Here is a 16,965-nt window from a genome sequence, read left to right as displayed (position 1 = left end):
GTTAATTTAACCCTAGCAAACTGCACTGAGGTCTGTAAAGTTAAGTTTTCTCCATCATTATGCTTGTAGTCTATGCAAAGTCCTTCACCTTGCCTTACATTCCTGCTGATGTTTCTGGTGTTGTGTGCAAGACCTCAACCATGAGGATACACAGTCTTCACTGAAGGAAAGAGATGTCCCAGTTCCTCCTACTGAAGCCATGTCAGTCTTCATGGATACATCTGCATTCACTGGGCCAGGGAGGCAGAGAAAATTAATCCATGGTCATGCTGTATTTGTTGGTTAAAAGTGCACTGGGTAGGAAGGAGCTTGGATTTCAGTCTCTTGTCCAATTACTCTTCATGACATTTATAAAAACTGCTTGGAGGGGAGGGGATGAGAAATTCTTATTGCCAAAGTAGCCCATAGCTTCCTTGAAAAAACAATCTCCAAAGGAACCATGAGTTTATGTTTAATTCTGATCAAGAAGAGGCTGGCTTTTCAAGCTGATATCTCCTATACTGTGAGTGCTTGAACAATGACTGAACAAACAAAGTGGACTAAAAATTTGTGGAGGTTTCCTGTATGTCTTGAGTGGGTACATTTTTTTATTCAGGATACATCTAGAGTTGCAGTTGTTGGAAGGGGATGGATGGGGAGGCAGAGCTCTCTTTCTGCACTGTTCTTACACTCCTAGGTGATGCTGAGCTCAGAGCTGGCAGGTCCAGCGGAGGGAAGGACCTCAGAGTCCTCACTTACAGCTCACCAAAATTATCAGCTCAACACGCAGCAGCAGCCAAGACCCAGGAAAATGCTGGGCACCACCAAGATGGCCTGACTTTGCTGCCATATAGAGCCTTGCTGAGCTGGCATCTAGAGCACTTTGGGCAGTCTGGTCTCAGGGAAGATGCAGTGGAGTAAGAAGAGGTACAGATCAAACAGCAGTTAGAGAGGATGAAACTGCTGCTCCCTGAGGAGACTGAAAGAACTCTTCAATTTGGAGAGGAAGCCAAGGCATTTTAAAAAATCGTAAAAGCAGTGAATAAGATGAATGCAGAACAGTTAGTCAAAAAATCCTGCAATACTATAATGAAAATTAGTATATGTAGTTAGTATACACAATGAAATTAGTAGATGGGCTTAAAAGAGGTAAAAGAGAGCACTTTTTCATACAGTGGGTCGGGAACTTCTGGAATTTGTTGTCCCAGAATGTTACGGACACTGACAATGTCAACAGGCCCAAGAAGGTATCGGGCAATGTCAGGAACAGGGGGCTCCTAAGTGGATCCTACAGCCTGGGATGTGTCCACCAATATCCCTGATCCAATGAATTGTGGGTGCTGGGGTCTGCGGCAGAAGAAATTGTATACAGCAGACTTGCTGTCCCTAAATAGCATTGCCCAGCTCCACTTCCAAAGACCGAGTACCAGGTTAGGTGAACCACTGATCTGACCATTTCTCGTGTCCTACAGGTGATTACTCTCCCTGGGGAAAATGTTCCCCGCCTCTCTGCCAGCCAAATGGGGTGCCAGTCATTGCTACAGTAGTTTTGAGCAAAAGGCTGGACTTTGGGTAGTATGGTAAACAAAATGAAAACAGAGCTGTTAATCACTCTGGAAATGTGGTAAATCCAACGTAGTGAGAGTGTCTTGTGCAACATCTGGCACGCTCGTGGTAACCTTGAGGTACCCCCGGGCTGCCCAGGCTTCGCACGGGTGATGAACTACGGGCTCCACTTTTCCCCCTGCTGATGTGCCGAACAAAGAACTCGGTACATCAGTCAGGGCCACAGGCTTTGGGCTTGGAACAAAAGCACCACACCTTGCATATTCAGGTGTTACTCGTTAAGGCAGAAATATGGCAACCATCTTCTCGAGAGGGCATAATCTGGAAAGCCCGTCAGGGAATGTGAGGAATGCTAAGCCTCCTGTACAGGAGTGACGCACTGCCCTGGTCTTCAGCTGGAGACTGTGGTTGTGCTCAGTGTGTAGCCAAAAAGCAAACGGGATAGCAGACGGTTGTGCTCGCAACACAGCTCGTTGGGGCATCCCTTGGGACAGTGCTCTTCAGCACGTGCTGATCATCTTTTCTGCCAGGCGAAAAGGAGGCTGTGAGTATGCAATGGATAAACTGAAAGCTGACTGCTGCTTGGTGATTTTAGCCATAATGCCAATTCTTCTTACATAAGCTTAAAATTTCTGCAGTAATTTAGTGCAACAAGGGAAAGAATTAAGTCTTTTCTAACTACAACTGAATGAAAATCAGTAGCACAAATATGTGATCTATTGAGTTAAATGCATTTGAAGGCATATTGTCTGCATTTTTAGATCATTTATATTTTACTGGGAGAAAGCAACTGCAGTTGCTTGATAGGGTGTGCCCAGTACATGGCATTTGACATGCTTCAGGGAACTGCGGGTGCAAAATCATTCTGCTGCACCCCAGTTAAGAACAGAACAGCATGCTGCTTTTTGTGATGCTTTGAGATGTAAAGTATTTTCCTTGGATGACTGATGCTAGAAACTTCTAATATACTGAAACAAGCTAAAATTAGAAAGGCTTCAAGCTATGCTTACTACAGATCCATATATGTCATGGGATGGTGGCTGTTTGCAGTGTAAAACGATTGATTGTCAAGTTTAACAGGCTGCTGGAGTGTAAAAGAAGCGACTACAAGTATCATTGCAAAGCAACTAAGTAGGTAGGGCTAGCAACTGGTTTGTTTGCTAGGAAAATAAATATTAAGAGTTTCATTCTGCTACTAGTAGTAAAGGGTTTTGAATAACAAGTCCAGAAGGCAACTTGGGCCGTGCTGTCTCTTGCACGAGAGCACTTCTGAGCCAACAAATCCTGTAAGAGGTTTTCTCCTAAGAAAACCCTAAGGAAAATTAATTGAAGTTAAACTTTTCCAGTATTTCCAGTAAAGCACTAGCCCCCAGTCGGTGTTTCTGGTCACCTTTCCAGCCAACACATCTGCTCACCTGCCTTCCAAATAATATGACTTGCTAGTAGTCCTCTTTACTAGGAGAATATCAGTGTTAAAGGAAATAAGTATATTTATCTGCATCCTTTGACAACTTCAGAAGGCTGGAAATACGCTTGACAAATAATCTGGGAAGCTGAAAATGCACAATAGTAATTTATTCAGAAGGCAGATTGAAAGTTTGTGGCTTGATGTCAAATGAATGCTTCCTCCAGTTGCAAAGTCATTGTCATGCATAAAGCAAACAGAGGAGACAACAATTCTCAGCTGAGGCTCATTCCTAATGAGTTACCATCTCCAATTTGCTCATGAGGAAGTAAGGTGCAGAGGTGGGATGACATGCTTAATACCACAAATCAAGGACACTAGAGTCCAGATTAGATGTGGACTACCTGCTGTGCATTCCCCTGCTTCAGAACATACCAACCATGGTTTTGCATGTGGTGATGACTTTCTGTCACTAAATATTTTTAATTATTTAGGTTGGAAAAGACCCTTAAGATCATCGCATCCAACCATAAACCTAATGCTGCCAACTCATCCACTAAACCATGTCCCTAAATGATACCTCTACGCTTCTTTTTAATACCTCTGGGGATAAAAGCAGGAAGGAACGGGGGAGTCCTTATCTCAGAAGGATGAGGGATGAATCTCTGAGAACACCTGGAACTGCTTTACAGTGACCAAAGTTTCTTTGAGGAACAGTACCTTTCTCTTTCAGGATGTTTGATTTGTGAGGAATAAAGCCATCACCAGGTTTAAGAGAACTTGAGTCTTGATACCAACTAATCCAAAACCATTTTTGACCACAGACTATTTACTTAACTTCCTTGCACCTTACTTTCCATATGAAAGTGAGAAAATACTTGCAGAAAATTTATGGGAACAAAATCCATGTATCAATGCACTGATCAAAAGATGAAAGTATAACTGCATCTTCTTCCATTGATAAATTTATTTGTTTCTGAGTTGTTCATTCCACATTAAAAATGTTAATTTTTACTTTTTTTTTTTTTCCCCATCATATTGATATCTGACAGCTATTAAACCCACCTTCTCCTTTACACTATGTTTTCATTGCTTTCTCACCTAATTCAACTATTAAGCAGCCTACAGAAGAAATGGATGAAAAAAATGCTCACCTTTCTCTCTTTGTTTCTCACTGGCCTAGATCAGAATTACACTCACAAAAAGGCTCTTTGGGGATTCCTCTTAGAAAATACCAACTGTGACAGTGTCTCCATTCTCTCATAATTTAACAAGCATGTATCTATACACACCTATGTCACAAGCTGTTCTCTGAAAGATGTATATATTTATAGTTGTTTGATCAAAGTCATATTCATATGGCTTGCCCATTTACCAAGCAATATATTTTGAAGCAGAACAGGACTTATCTGGGTTTCCTATTTCATTGAAAAAGCTTAGAACATATTTCTGAAATTGCAGAAGCTACTTCTTTATGTATGTAGAAAAGGATGTCACATGGTGCCTTCCCGTTAGCTAGCTGTGATTTTGCTGACAAGTGTGGAAAAAATCTGTTAGCATCTCTACTTTTTCAGCAGTGTAATCCTTCAGCAAAAGGTGGCCCCAGAAAAGGAAGCCTGGAGGCAGAAAACAATGCAAGAACCTAGCAGAACTTTCTTTTTTTTTTTTTTTTTTTTCTTAACTGCATGGCACCCGAGCGGGGCTCAGCAGATCAAAGACCGAAGAGACACCTTGCCTGTCATTGGGCCCATTGTTGGGTGCGTCGTTGACCCGCCTCACGCTGCCGTGGGTGCTTCCCCCTCTCCCGAGGCACTCGATGACAAGATGGAGCCAGTCCCCATGCACCCCCCAGTTCTGCTGTCCCCGCCTTGGCGCAGCAGGAGGGGATCCCTGGGGAGGGTCAACCTCCTCAGCCCCGTCAGAAGGCTGGGAGGCACCCAGGGCTGGAGGGGAGCCCGAGGAAGCCTTCCTTCCATCCTGGACACTACATACAAGCAGCTGATAAGCACGTTGCTTTCAGAGTTAGAATAAAATCTATCCCATTGCTGCTGCAAGCAGTTGTGGACAGCAGCGCTTGGTAGTTTCAGCTGACTTGATGGTGGCCCAAGCGGGGCACTCGAGGCCCATTCTCCTCCTTGGGCAAGGAGGACTTCTCCTCTCCTGCAGCAGTCACCTGCAAAAGCAGCCTGAGGGGGGTCGTTGTGACGGGGGAGCCCCGGTGAGCCCGGGAAATGACTTCAAGATAGATACCAGGACACAGTGGGGCCAGGAGTGCACAGAGGTAGGGGCGAGGGCATCTCTCACAGCCAGAGTACCCCACTCCCAGCTGGCTGCCCACGTGGGGTGATGGCCGTGGGGCTGGTGGCAAAGCACGGCGGTTTCTGCTCCGCTGACTTTAAGGACGGGAGCCTGGGTGGATGCCATTTTCCTGTCAGTTCCAATTTCCATCATTCTAAGGAAATTTTTTTTTTTTTTTTTTTTTTACCTTCAAGCTTTACAATGTTTGAGCAGTAAGGCAAGAAGAGAGTTTAGGTAGTTTTTCTTAAAAGTGGCTTACTATGCTGGAGGAACATTTGTGTGTGACTGTGTGACAAAATCCACCCCCCCAGCACCCCCCAGCTCCTGTTGGGGCAGAGCAGAGGCTGCAGGTGAGCTCAGAGCCAGAGCTGCATGCTGAGCAATGGTGAAGCCTGCTATTGCTGGCCTTAGCCTTCAAAATCACATTACCCTGATGAAGTTAGCAGTCCCAGGGCTTGCCAGGCAGCACAAAGCACATCAGCTGCCTTCTTTCTTGCTGCCCAGACTGTATTTCCCTTCCCCCCACCATGGGGATTTTTCTTTCTTCTTTTTTTTTTTTTTTTTTTTTTTTTTTTAAATATTTTATTTTAACAGAAGTGAATCACCTTCACAATAAGCTCCAAAGAAATACATAAAGCGATGCATCCTCTTCCAGCATCCCTCTGGCCGGAGAGACAGTAATCTCCGCAGCAGCAGCCCCAGCTGATGTGCTGGGCATGGCAAATAGCAGGTAGCAGGGCTGTGCGTGGGGCTGGGGGTGGCAGCTGGAAAGGGCTGGGCTGCTGGTGGGTGCTTCTCCTGGGCTCCCAGAAAAGGGGTGCTGTTCCAGCCCTTACAGCTAGTTTAGCAGCAGCATCTCAAGTGTGAAAGCTTGGCACTAACTCAGCAATGTGTCTTACCCAGTCTGAGGTGGAGGGAAGGAAAAGAAAGAGATGTGAAAAAGAAAATGGGGCAAAAGATCCTTTTGGGTTAGGAAACATCTTTTGGTCCTCACACGTGAGTGATTCCCAGCAGTCAATGATGAAGCACGGTGGACTAGAATAGTTTTGGCTTCCTGTGTGCTCCAGTACTTTTCCATAAGGATTATAACATTGCTGGATTTTAATGATGTTGTGTGCTGCATTAATATTGGCTACATCCAACTTAAATGGGTCTGATACTGGCGTCCATGTGCTCCTAATCAGATTTTGATGAAAGCTAGAGGCAGTAAAAGTAAAATATATTGAGCTTCTGGCCAGCCTTGGGCTGGTTTCTGGGCAGCTGCCAGTGTGACCCATTGCGGACAAATGCAGGAACCGGAGGAAGCGGCTCTGGATGGACCTTGGGGGCCCAGGTGGCCAAAATCTGGACAGGGAATCACCCCACCGTGCTGACCGTGGCGGGGTGGGTGATGTATCGCCCAGCTGTTGCTGGAGGTGGCGAGGCCGCCTCTGCCTGACACCCAGCACAGAGAGAGGAGAGGGCGGTGGGGAAGGAGGGGCAGGGCAGCCCCCAGGGCTGGCAGGGATGTGCCCAAGGTAGCAAAGACCTCCAAGGATGAGTCCTGGGGACCAAGTTTAACCAGCATCCTCAGGACAGGATGCATGTGCTGATGAAGCGTGGCACTGGTGAGGAATTGGGGAGCATTGCCACTGCGGAGGAGAACAGGATGGTGGCCCAGAAAGAAGCAAAGCACTCCAAAGTACAGAAATTAGATAAAATTTGGCTGCATGGAGTACCAGCATCATGTGCTTAGAAGTCAAAGAACTTATGCTACAAGCTGGGAGCCCATCATCCTAGGATTGGCACAGGAGAAGAAAGGCTTGTGTGCACAGGTTCATCTCCAAGCCCCGGGGATCTGTAAGGCGATGCAGTGGTGGCAAAGAGAAATGTGATGAGTAGGTGCACTAAGGAGCTATTTTCAGAAGTAAAGGGAATACTGCCTAATGTTGCAAAGCAGTATGGTGGCACCTCATTTGGGGCAGGTACTGTGTAATGTTTGAACCTCTGGTGAAAAAAGGGTAAATTCATACTGAGAGATCAGCAAAAAACTATTCCAGGTATCAAGGTCTTGCATTGTTCAATTTACGAGAGGAGGTGTCAGGACCTTGACTGGTTTAGTCCAGCAAAATTTCCAAATTTCAAATTCCCCAAAATGGTGGATGTTGAAAGTTGTTTTGTACTCGGGAATAGAGAAAACATAAAGCTGGAGAAGGAACTTACTCCAGAGGAAGGAGAAATAATACCTCTTCAGCAGAACCACGCTGCACATTGTACATTACAGACCATGAGGAACTGCATGAAAAATAAAGCCAGGAGAAAGTATGACTGTACCACAGCATATACTGAAAATACAGGACAAGCTGCCTGACACACTGAGAAACAGGATTGCAGCAGGAATATTTCCAGGATCTGGAAACATCTCTCACCTGAAGCGAGGAAGCAGCTGGTGAGCCAGGGAATGGCAGGTCCCCTTCACACTGCTGCGTGGCTTTTCCCTGTGGTGGCACAGCTGAGACTTTGCAGAATTTTGCAAGGAAACTGGGAACTTCCCTTGAGGAACTGGCTGCTATTAGCAACCAGGGTTTCACTGGTAGAAATGTGCTACCCAGGGATGCCTGTAGTATGTTAGAGGTAGCTGAAGAGAGTGAATTCAACAAGTGCTCTATATCCTTAGCAAAGTACTCTGCGCTCCCGTTCTTAGCAGCACATTTTTAACATGTAGTGATCTTTGCCTGACTGTCCCTATTCCTAAAGTCAGCATCAGTATCTTCACTGAAGTGACTCATGCTAAAAACACAGGTATTTTGGTGCTTGGTGTCTTAAGAGTGCATGCTGGTCTTGTCCGCTACTATTCAAACATCACGAGACCCTGGCAGACACTTGATCCCCGTTGGCGTCAGCAGGCAGGACTCAGAAATATGCTCCAAGATAATCCCCTGGGAGGTGGCGAAGCCTCTTTGGGTTACAGACAGGCCCACCCGTTAGTCACCCACAGGGTGAGTCTGATTTCCAAAAGCTGGCAGCAGGGCTTATCGACATGCTGTAGATGAAGGTCAGAGACTTCTAAAGGGGGGCTTGTCAGGCTGTATTTTTTGTTTCCAAATTAGATGTGAAGCTGACGGCAGCAGCCCACCAAGTGCTTCTTCCTTGCTTGGTGCCATCACCCAGTGGGGTGACACCTGGGCAGCAGGTCCTGCCCCAGGACGCGGAGAAGCAGCTCCAGGGCCGATAGCTGACGTGTCCCTTTCTCAGTCTCTTGCGCTGAAACAGCCTCTGTGAGCATAAAGGCGTCTTCTGTTCACTACCAAGAAGCCAGTGGTGCCTGCTATAAACCAAGATTTTACACTTATTTGTCTATATTTTACCCACTGAAAGGTCATGGGGTGTAATGAGAAGGAAGCCGGCTCGTTCACCGTCTGTTGAAATTAGGTGCTGCCGCAGACATGTGCATGGAAGGAAACAGCTTTGGAAATATTGGTGCAACACAGCCTTAAGAGATGATTTATCAGACGGATGCCTTCACTCTTGAACAGTGACTTGTCCCTTCTGTTTGGTTAAGCCTTTGCCAAGAAAATTGTTTTTGCAGGGTGGGGCCGGGGGCTCACGACGGCTTGCTTTCTCACTGCACTGTCTGACCCTGAAGGTGGCAAGGGAGGGGGCTACACTCACCAAACCCCCACCAGATGCTGCCACTGAGGGTGGTCGGTTGCCAACGCCTCAGACTGGGCTAACGGAACATCCCTCACAAACTGTGTGTCACCCGGTAAACTCTCCCTAACCTCAGCAAGACTAGTAAAGATGCCATACCTGTTGGCATATTAAAAAGCCCCACCCCACTGGCGTGACAATTAACTTGTGATTGAAGATGACAGGGCACTGGAGGGCACGAGACCGGCAGAAGAAATTGTCTGCAAACAGCATACCCAAGGGAGCAAGGGGAGGCTTTTATCTCTTGGTGACATGGCTCGCTCGCAGAAAAAAAAACCCACCCAGCTGCCTTTTGGGCAAAAATAATGACTCCAGCAATTTTTTTCCATAAGTAGGCTGAATTGTTTTGTATGAGTCATTTCCTCTAAAGAAGTTCGATTAAAAAAATAAATGTTTTGCACAACCAAAGCTCAACAACCTCCTCAAATTTTGCCTGAAATTTTCTGAAAAGGAACTGTTTCCTCTCTTTGATTTGTCTGCAAGGGCCTGGAGACACCCTCTGTGGTACTTTGGGGTCCGGGAAGGTGGGGGGAGCACAGCTGGGACATGAGAGGTACCAAATGCGGCCCCATGGCACTTCTGCAGCCCAGCAGAGGAAGAGGACCATCCGGTAGGGAGTTTGGGATTCCCTGAGCCCCTTGGCTGCTCCAAGCCACCCGTCCAGAGGAGTTGTCCGCTGCCTGCCCGCCACCCCATGTAAGTCACTGTGCTCCTGGACGCCAAGTTTAGCCCAGCGCTGGTGAATTACTGGGTTTGCTGTCATTTCAGCCTGGATGATAGTGCTACCGGTCTGTATTTGTCATGTTACCATTATGTAGAGATAAATTATCTCTGAAGCTGCTGGTCTGTTGTCCGTTTCTGTACCCATTTCTATAACTTGCTGGGGCTGCCCTGAGCCCTTGTTCTGTCTGTCTTGATTTTGTGGCTGACCATAATGCTGTGAAAGCTTGCTGCCTAACGTCTGAAATCCTGAGGGAGCCAAGGGAAATAAGAAAGTAGACGGGTGGTTGTTGTCTTGTATAGGGTAGGCATGGATGGTGAAACAGCTGACTTGCAGAGTGGGGTGCAAAGAGATGGTCCTAAAAAGTCACTTCATATTAATGGGCTGTATACTAAGTACATTGCAGAGGATATGGATTAACATTCATAACATAGCAGAAAAGTGCAGTATGTACCTATTTAGAGCTGCTGAGCTATCTATTTTTGAAATGTTCGGTCATTAAAAATCTTCTAAGACATCTAAGAAAGTGCATCAGCACTTTTTTTGCCTTTATTTTCTACCCCAGGTGTCTTTTTCTATACTAATGAATAGCATGGCTTCATGATTACCTCCAGGAGCACAAGTGCAACTTCATGTACTTAGAAATGTGGAAGAGGATGAAAATGCAGGCATCCCAGTCCAATGCTTTAAGTGGAAACATTACGCTAACTGAGCTAGAGATACTGCAGTCTCCAATTGCTTAAAGGTTTGATGGTTTAATATTTGAAGCCCAATATGGATGACGCAGGTGTACACATTTCTATCAGGCATTCATTGCACACTGATATTCTGTGGTGCGTTTTTGTTGCATTTTATTAGTTTTTAATTTCCCTGTGCAGACCTTGGGGCGCGGAGGCAGCAAGACCACTGTGGGTACCCCATGGCAGAAGTGTGGGTTCACCTGCCCGACCACGGCTTTTCCGTGCTCAAGTGGGTGCTGGAAAGGAGGCTGGTGGCAATCCTAAGGCTGGCACATTTTTGATTCTGGGTACCAGAAGAGGAAAATATGAGTTTGACATAGTAATTATGCTGAGACTTTTAAGTAATACCGGCAGAAGGGGTCTGTGTCCTTTGTGTCTGTGTGCAGGTGAATGCCCTCGTTGAGCAGAGCACTGCTTTGTGTAGCTGTGGGCTCAACCAACTGTTTGGGTGGGGGCTTTTTTGTTTTGTTTTGGTTTGGTTTTTTGTTGTTGTTTTTCTCAGTAAAATACTATGGGATATGTTTTGCAGTAGTTAGCAAAAGGACTGCTTCCAGACAGAAAGAATTTTTCCTTTCTAAATTGCAATTCAGTTTCCTGAATCCCCAAAAGCAGGGAGTTGATTTAATGGGCAAGAGGAAACAAGGACAGGTACATTTATTGCTCATCTATGTTTTACTGAGCTGTATGAAAGATTAATAAGCTTTGAACTTGCGGGCAGCCAGTTTTCCTGGCCTGATTCATGCAAAAGAGGAGCTTTTGGGGGTGCTGACACTCCCATGTCTGGTTGCACACAACACACCCTGATCCAGGCCAGGTCAGTTTCATTCTCTTGGAAAACAGGAGGGTTGAGGGGTGAATATAAACGAGAGATAAGATAAAATGCTTATAAGCAGAGCAAGTTGAAAATACCTGTTTTTTTGTTTGTTTTTTTTTTTTTTTTTTTTTGTTTTGTTTTGTGTTTTTTTTTTTCAAATATCCTTTTCATGATTAAAAACCACTATTCATAAAAAGTCACCTGGCAAGCAAGCATTCAGAAATAAATATATAAATACTCAGCTGGACACTGTGTATACTCCCATGATGTCTGCATCTGCAAGCTCATCTTTCATGGGGCAGAGTGGAAGAGAGCTCAAGCTGAACACCCAAGTCATGGCAGTCCTGACTGCAGAGAGACCCGAGCTCCATAGCTGCCATCAGGCAGAGGAGAAAGATCAAGGCTTTTCAGCTTGGTGTTTGAACAGGGTCTGCTCCCTGTCCCACTGGCTACTTATTTTATTTAGTGACTCTTAGATACATTTAGTGTGCCCTTTATCAAAAGCGAGTGCTGTGAGCGCCAGCTGTGAAAAGAAGTCCTCAAGCAACAAAGAAAAAAAGATGGAAAGTGTCCATATAGATGTCAAATGTGAATTCGATACCTGGGAAATCATGGGAAAGATGGACATCTGGCTACTAATATTCACTGCCATCCACCTGAAGAAAACCCACCCGAAAACCCAACATGGAAAAAAAACTTGTACATTTTTAAAAGTGTAAGTATTTAAAAGGCATGGATAAGTATTTGTGGAGCCAGTGGTTTTGCTCAATTTACTAAATCACTGCAAATAATATTCTTAGGTAACAGTAAGTAGTGTAGTAGAGCAGAGTTGCAGGCAGGTGGATGGACGATTGTATTGATAAATGAGGTTTCCCTGAAAAAAAGGGTAAAATAGTTACCATTTTATTCCAGATGCTGAAATGGCAATGATTATAGATCAGTTCCAGGTTTTTAAAGAGATAAATGTTCACTGAATGGCTTTTTTCCCTTTTGTGAAAAACATGTCTCACTTCTTGGAATTCATCTTGAAACCAAGCGGAAACATTTCAAAGAGGAATGATGTCAAAAATTATTTCATTTCCGTTGAGCTTTTAGGAGAATGTTTTTTTTTCAATCTCTTTGAAGGTAATATTGCATCAGATTTCCCTTGCATCCCATTTTATACCAACACCCTGCCCAATAGCAGATCAGCTTGTTGTGTTCAGCTGGATTTGGAGTCTTCTGCTCCAGGAAATATTGGTGCAGGGGCTGTTCCTGATGGTGTCACAGTGCCCCAAATGCTTCTTTAAAAAATCACGGGTACAGGCTAGCACCACAGCTTGTATCAACTCTGATACACTTGTAACGATGCAGCTCTGCTGCCTTCAGCGCCAGCTGAAAAACAGGTGACAAATTATGAAGACTTAAATCGGGCTTGGTTTTCATTTCTGTTGCACTGGTGCAGTTCTGCTGGCAGGTGTGATCTCACGTAGGCTGCTGAAATCAGGTTGTCCATCATCACCATCATCATCATCAATGTCATCATCATCAGTGAGCAACCCCAGGCTTAAGCCAAAGCCATCTCCTAGGGCACGCTTTACCCTTCAGGACGAGCGTTTACCACCACACCTGATGTATTGGTGAACTCTAAACTCATCAAACAACATTATATGCCTTTGCTGGCTCTGTACAGGACTCCGCAGGAGATGTGCAGGACAGAGTGGGCAATCCCCCATGAGAGAGGCTCATCTCGCCACCCAGGGTGCCGCCGAGGGCTGCGTTTGCGAGATGGACCTCCCGTTGCTCCTCGTGGTGTGCTGGCCAGGCCAGGTCCTGCCGAGATGGGGTGCAGCTGGGCCACGGGCACGTTATTTATTTCTAATATAAATATAATGCAGGGCATCGTGTTGCCGTCCCCTGCCCTGGTCCTCGCTGGCCATGCGGAGGTGGCCCCTGGGTTGGGCGCTTGCTGGAAAATTTGGGTAGGTGGCTCCAGATCTCTCCTTTGCTGATGTTTTAGGGTAAAGCATCCTGCAAGCTTTCTAGAAACAGGCTGGAAGTGTTTCAGGAACTATTTTCCCTCTGGGAAATACTGGTGTTTCTTTAAAATGTAGAAAAGGGACAAAAAGGGGAAGATACAGTACTTTTTTTTTTTTTAAATTTGGAAGCTTTGTTGTACTTGGTTTTAACCCAAATGACCTGAAACTTTCCTGTTGACAGCCCTTGTTTTGAGCCAGATCAAAAATATGTTATTTGGATACCTTCCCCTTGGCTTTTGCTCTCTCGCCAGCCCAGAACAGGAACATGTTGATAATAAATAAATAAATAAATAGAAAACACATTAAACTCAGCAGCTCAGAGGGATCCATTTGTCAGAACCATAACCGAGCGAACGGTTTTCTGGCACTTCAATCAAGCTCCATCAAAACCTTCATCTCAAGCTAGGTACCAGATAACAACACTCAGATCAATCAGTGCTGAGAAAACATTTGCAGGCAGATAAGGCCGGAAGGGAAGGAGTGGGAGTTCTATCAAACCTCGGTTTCAATCATTATTTCGCAAGGACCCGCGTTCTTGTCTGGATGGCGCCGTTCCTTCGGGAGGCAAGGAGACGTGAGCTCTGCCCCGGCCCGTCCCTGCTCTCCACCCAGGGAGGGGTCCCACGCACCGGCTGCCCCACGCAGACCCTACACCCAGCTCCCCCACGGCCGGGCCCCGTCCCCCCTGTCCCGCACAGCACCATGGTGACTCCTGCCCATCTCCTGGGCTTTTCGTGACTGGCCTCACTACGGGCAGGTAGAAAATAACACGGTGCCAGGAAAGGAGAAGAAGGAAGGTTGATGTTAGGCATCCAGCCCGTGTGCGTGCCTTTCTGCGAGGCTCTGCGTTTTCCTGCAGAGTGGATGTGCCCTGCAAGCCATCATTTGGTTTCTTGCACAGGAGGGGAATAACGAGAGGCTGCCAGAAGGCAGATGGCTGAGCCATAACCCCTGATGCAGGATGAAAGCAAACACTTTGTGTCTGCCCCATCCTTTCCCTTTCCCCAGGTCAGGCTGTTGGGTTGGGGGGCAGAATCCCCTTCCTGAAGTGAAATGAGGGCAAACGAACAGGGCACAAGCTTGATCGCTTTGCAGCCATTGTGGCCCAAGGTCCTGCACCCAATTGCAAGTGGTTTTTTTTTTGTTGTTGTTGTTGTGGGTTTTTTTTTGTTTTGTTTTGTTTTGGTTTGGTTTTTTTTCCCTTCAAAATGGGGGATGAGGCAAAGTGCCACAAACAAATGGAAAGACTCCACGAACTTCTAGTTAATTGTGCAGTGAGCAGGGGCCAAAATCCCCTTCTTTTCCTTATTCCAAAGCCCTGGAGCATGTGATTTGATTATCATCATTGTCGTAAGGCACTGCTCAGTGCCTGCTACGAGAGGGGACATTTCTGGGAGGGCTCAGGGGGTCACTGGTTCCTGGAGCAGATGTGGTGAACCCCAGTTGTGTCCAGCCCCTGCCCCTCCAGACTCCTCCCCACGGAGATGTGCCAAAGGCTCCTTCCAGGAGAGATCTGAAATGCCATAGGCATCAAGGGGGAGGTTGTGCTGTACTTTTCGGATGGCTCTGGCATTTCATAACCTAAACTATTTTTTTAAATAAGCCACATGTCTTAAAGCCTAAACAGCTTGAAGACCAACTTCCAGATGCTGTACCAGGAGGGATGTGGGAAGAGGTGGCACTTGAGAGCACCAGTGGTACTCTTCTGTCCAGGGCACTCTATCGGATGCTGGTCTCATGCTTGAGGAGGGACGTAGAAGTGATGGGAAGAGTTAACGGGACCCAGACCTTGGAAAACAGCCCAGCAAACAGGGGATGTAACCATCTCAGATCACTCAGCCTAGCAAGGCGGGGACCTAGGAGTGAGCTGGCTGCTCTATGTAGGTCACCTTTGTAGGCCAGACCTTTGAGCCCTGGCCAGCCGTGACACCAGCGGGGATGAGGAGGACCAGTGGCCAAAACCCACAGCATGGTGGCCAGCAGCGCCGGGTCCATCCTCAGGGGGCAGGGGGGGCTGAGAGCCACACAGAGACAGGGTCCACATCGCGCTTACGGTGATCAGATGGCCTCAGTGTCTTCAGGAAGAAATCTGGGCGAGTTGGAAAGAGCCTGCGAGAGAAATGCAACACCATGTTATTGGAGGTTATGGTTATGGCTAACGAGGCCTCGTGGCAGCAGCAAGGAAACCTTCAGTGCCCAAAGTCCCCACACCGTGATCAGCATCTGGCAGCCTCGTGTGCTGTGCCAACAGAGAAGATGTGAGGTCCTTGGCTTCACCCACTCACAGTGTAAGATGACTGTGGGGAAATTTTTAGGCAGCTTTTGTCAGTTGGTGTCTGCTGACAGAGGGACAAGACAGCTCCCCTGGGCAGGATGCAAACCCCAGCCAATGAAAAGCATAGTAAGAAATAAGGACAAACACCCCTGCAGTTTGGATGGTTAGATATTTGGGCACCTTATCAGTAGATGGATTTCTCCAGGCTCCATTGGTAATTATCACTGGAAATAATAATGACCGGAATGACAAAAGGCTGAGGATAGATTGGAGGTTTTATACAGGATGAAATGAAGACACGCAGCTAGTATGTCTCAAGTCTTGCACTGAGTTAGTTAACCAATTACAAACTGGTTAAAGAATAAATTCACAGCTTCAGCAGGAGGTGGAGACACTCTTGGACTCACTGAAGTTCTTCTTCACAGTTTGTGAGGCCTATTTATATTCCCATACACAAATAATTAGACTATAAGGGTTTGGCTTAGCTAGTAAAAAATTGTTAGCAATGTACATTAAAGAAAATCATACTTTGCACATATGAATAAATTTTTATCATGTATTATTAGCATGCTTTCTTATAGATAAGGGTTAGAAGCTGCCATTAGGCATGAATAAACAAAACTAATATTTAGAGCACCATATCCTTCGTGAAGATCAATTAAAAGAGCTTTTAAAGCCTGATCAGTGTATTTAAGCAGTTCCATTAACTGACTTTATAATGCCTTTTGACTGATTAGCTTTATTCATGTATGCAAAAGTAGGGTGTGAACAGCTATGGGCAGCTTAACATTTTTCCCCCCACATGAAGTTCTTAGGGGAAACTATTTGTCAAAGAGTTTTTTGCCTGACTGTTTGGTCTCCAGCACTTTCATAAGTGGCTCCTTGTTGGGATGTAATGTGCTACAACTGCTGTTCATCAACCAGGTGAAGAAGAACACAAAAAAACTGAATGACCATAACCCTCAGAGTCGTATTAACAGTGTGCATGCTTTCTTTGAATGGGAGCATTGCTTTTCATAAACTTCCTTTAAAATGCTCTTCATACTTTTTCTTTTCAGTGGTGTGCAGTAGGCTGGCAGTGCCGTTGCTGCTGTAGTGCTGAACCCCACCCGGCCAAGGGAGGAAACAGTCTCCTCCCTCCCTGACCCTGTCCCTGCCCCTGTCCCAACCTGCCCGTGCCACCACACACGACTGCACCCACGAGCAGCTGAGCCCATCAGAGTGCTGTGGAAGTGAGTGGAAATGGCATATGAAGACAGGCAAAGTCAGCTCACTTTGCTCTGTAGGCAGTGGTTAGACAGGCATATCCAGGTTAAAAAAAATGTTCATAAATTTACCTACACACGGCTTAAACCCCGGCCTGCTGATTCATTTAAGCACAATGGAGAAGTGGGTAGAGTAAGGTAAGGTAAGGAGGAAACACAGGACACGGTGGGTGCAGGTCAGCAGGAGAAACCCT

At 46.1% G+C, this 16,965-nt stretch overlaps 1 protein-coding gene across 1 annotated transcript in view; it reads left to right on the top strand.

The window, feature by feature from the left end:
- Positions 1–2,004: 2,004 nt before the first annotated feature.
- Positions 2,005–16,965, top strand: part of B3GALT5 (beta-1,3-galactosyltransferase 5) — a 34,504-nt gene continuing 19,543 nt past the window's right edge. Inside the window, exon 1 of the mRNA XM_033011312.2 lies at positions 2,005–2,089. The gene's annotated coding sequence lies outside the window, so the exon portion shown is untranslated. The remainder of the gene's footprint in view (positions 2,090–16,965) is intronic.

The sequence above is a fragment of the Tyto alba genome, unplaced genomic scaffold (assembly GCF_018691265.1).
Source record: "Tyto alba isolate M040663 unplaced genomic scaffold, T.alba_DEE_v4.0 Super-Scaffold_14, whole genome shotgun sequence".
NCBI classification, from domain to species: Eukaryota; Metazoa; Chordata; class Aves; order Strigiformes; family Tytonidae; genus Tyto; species Tyto alba.
The sequence above is the reverse complement of the archived record's forward strand: the minus strand, read 5'-3'. Positions and strand labels throughout refer to the sequence as shown.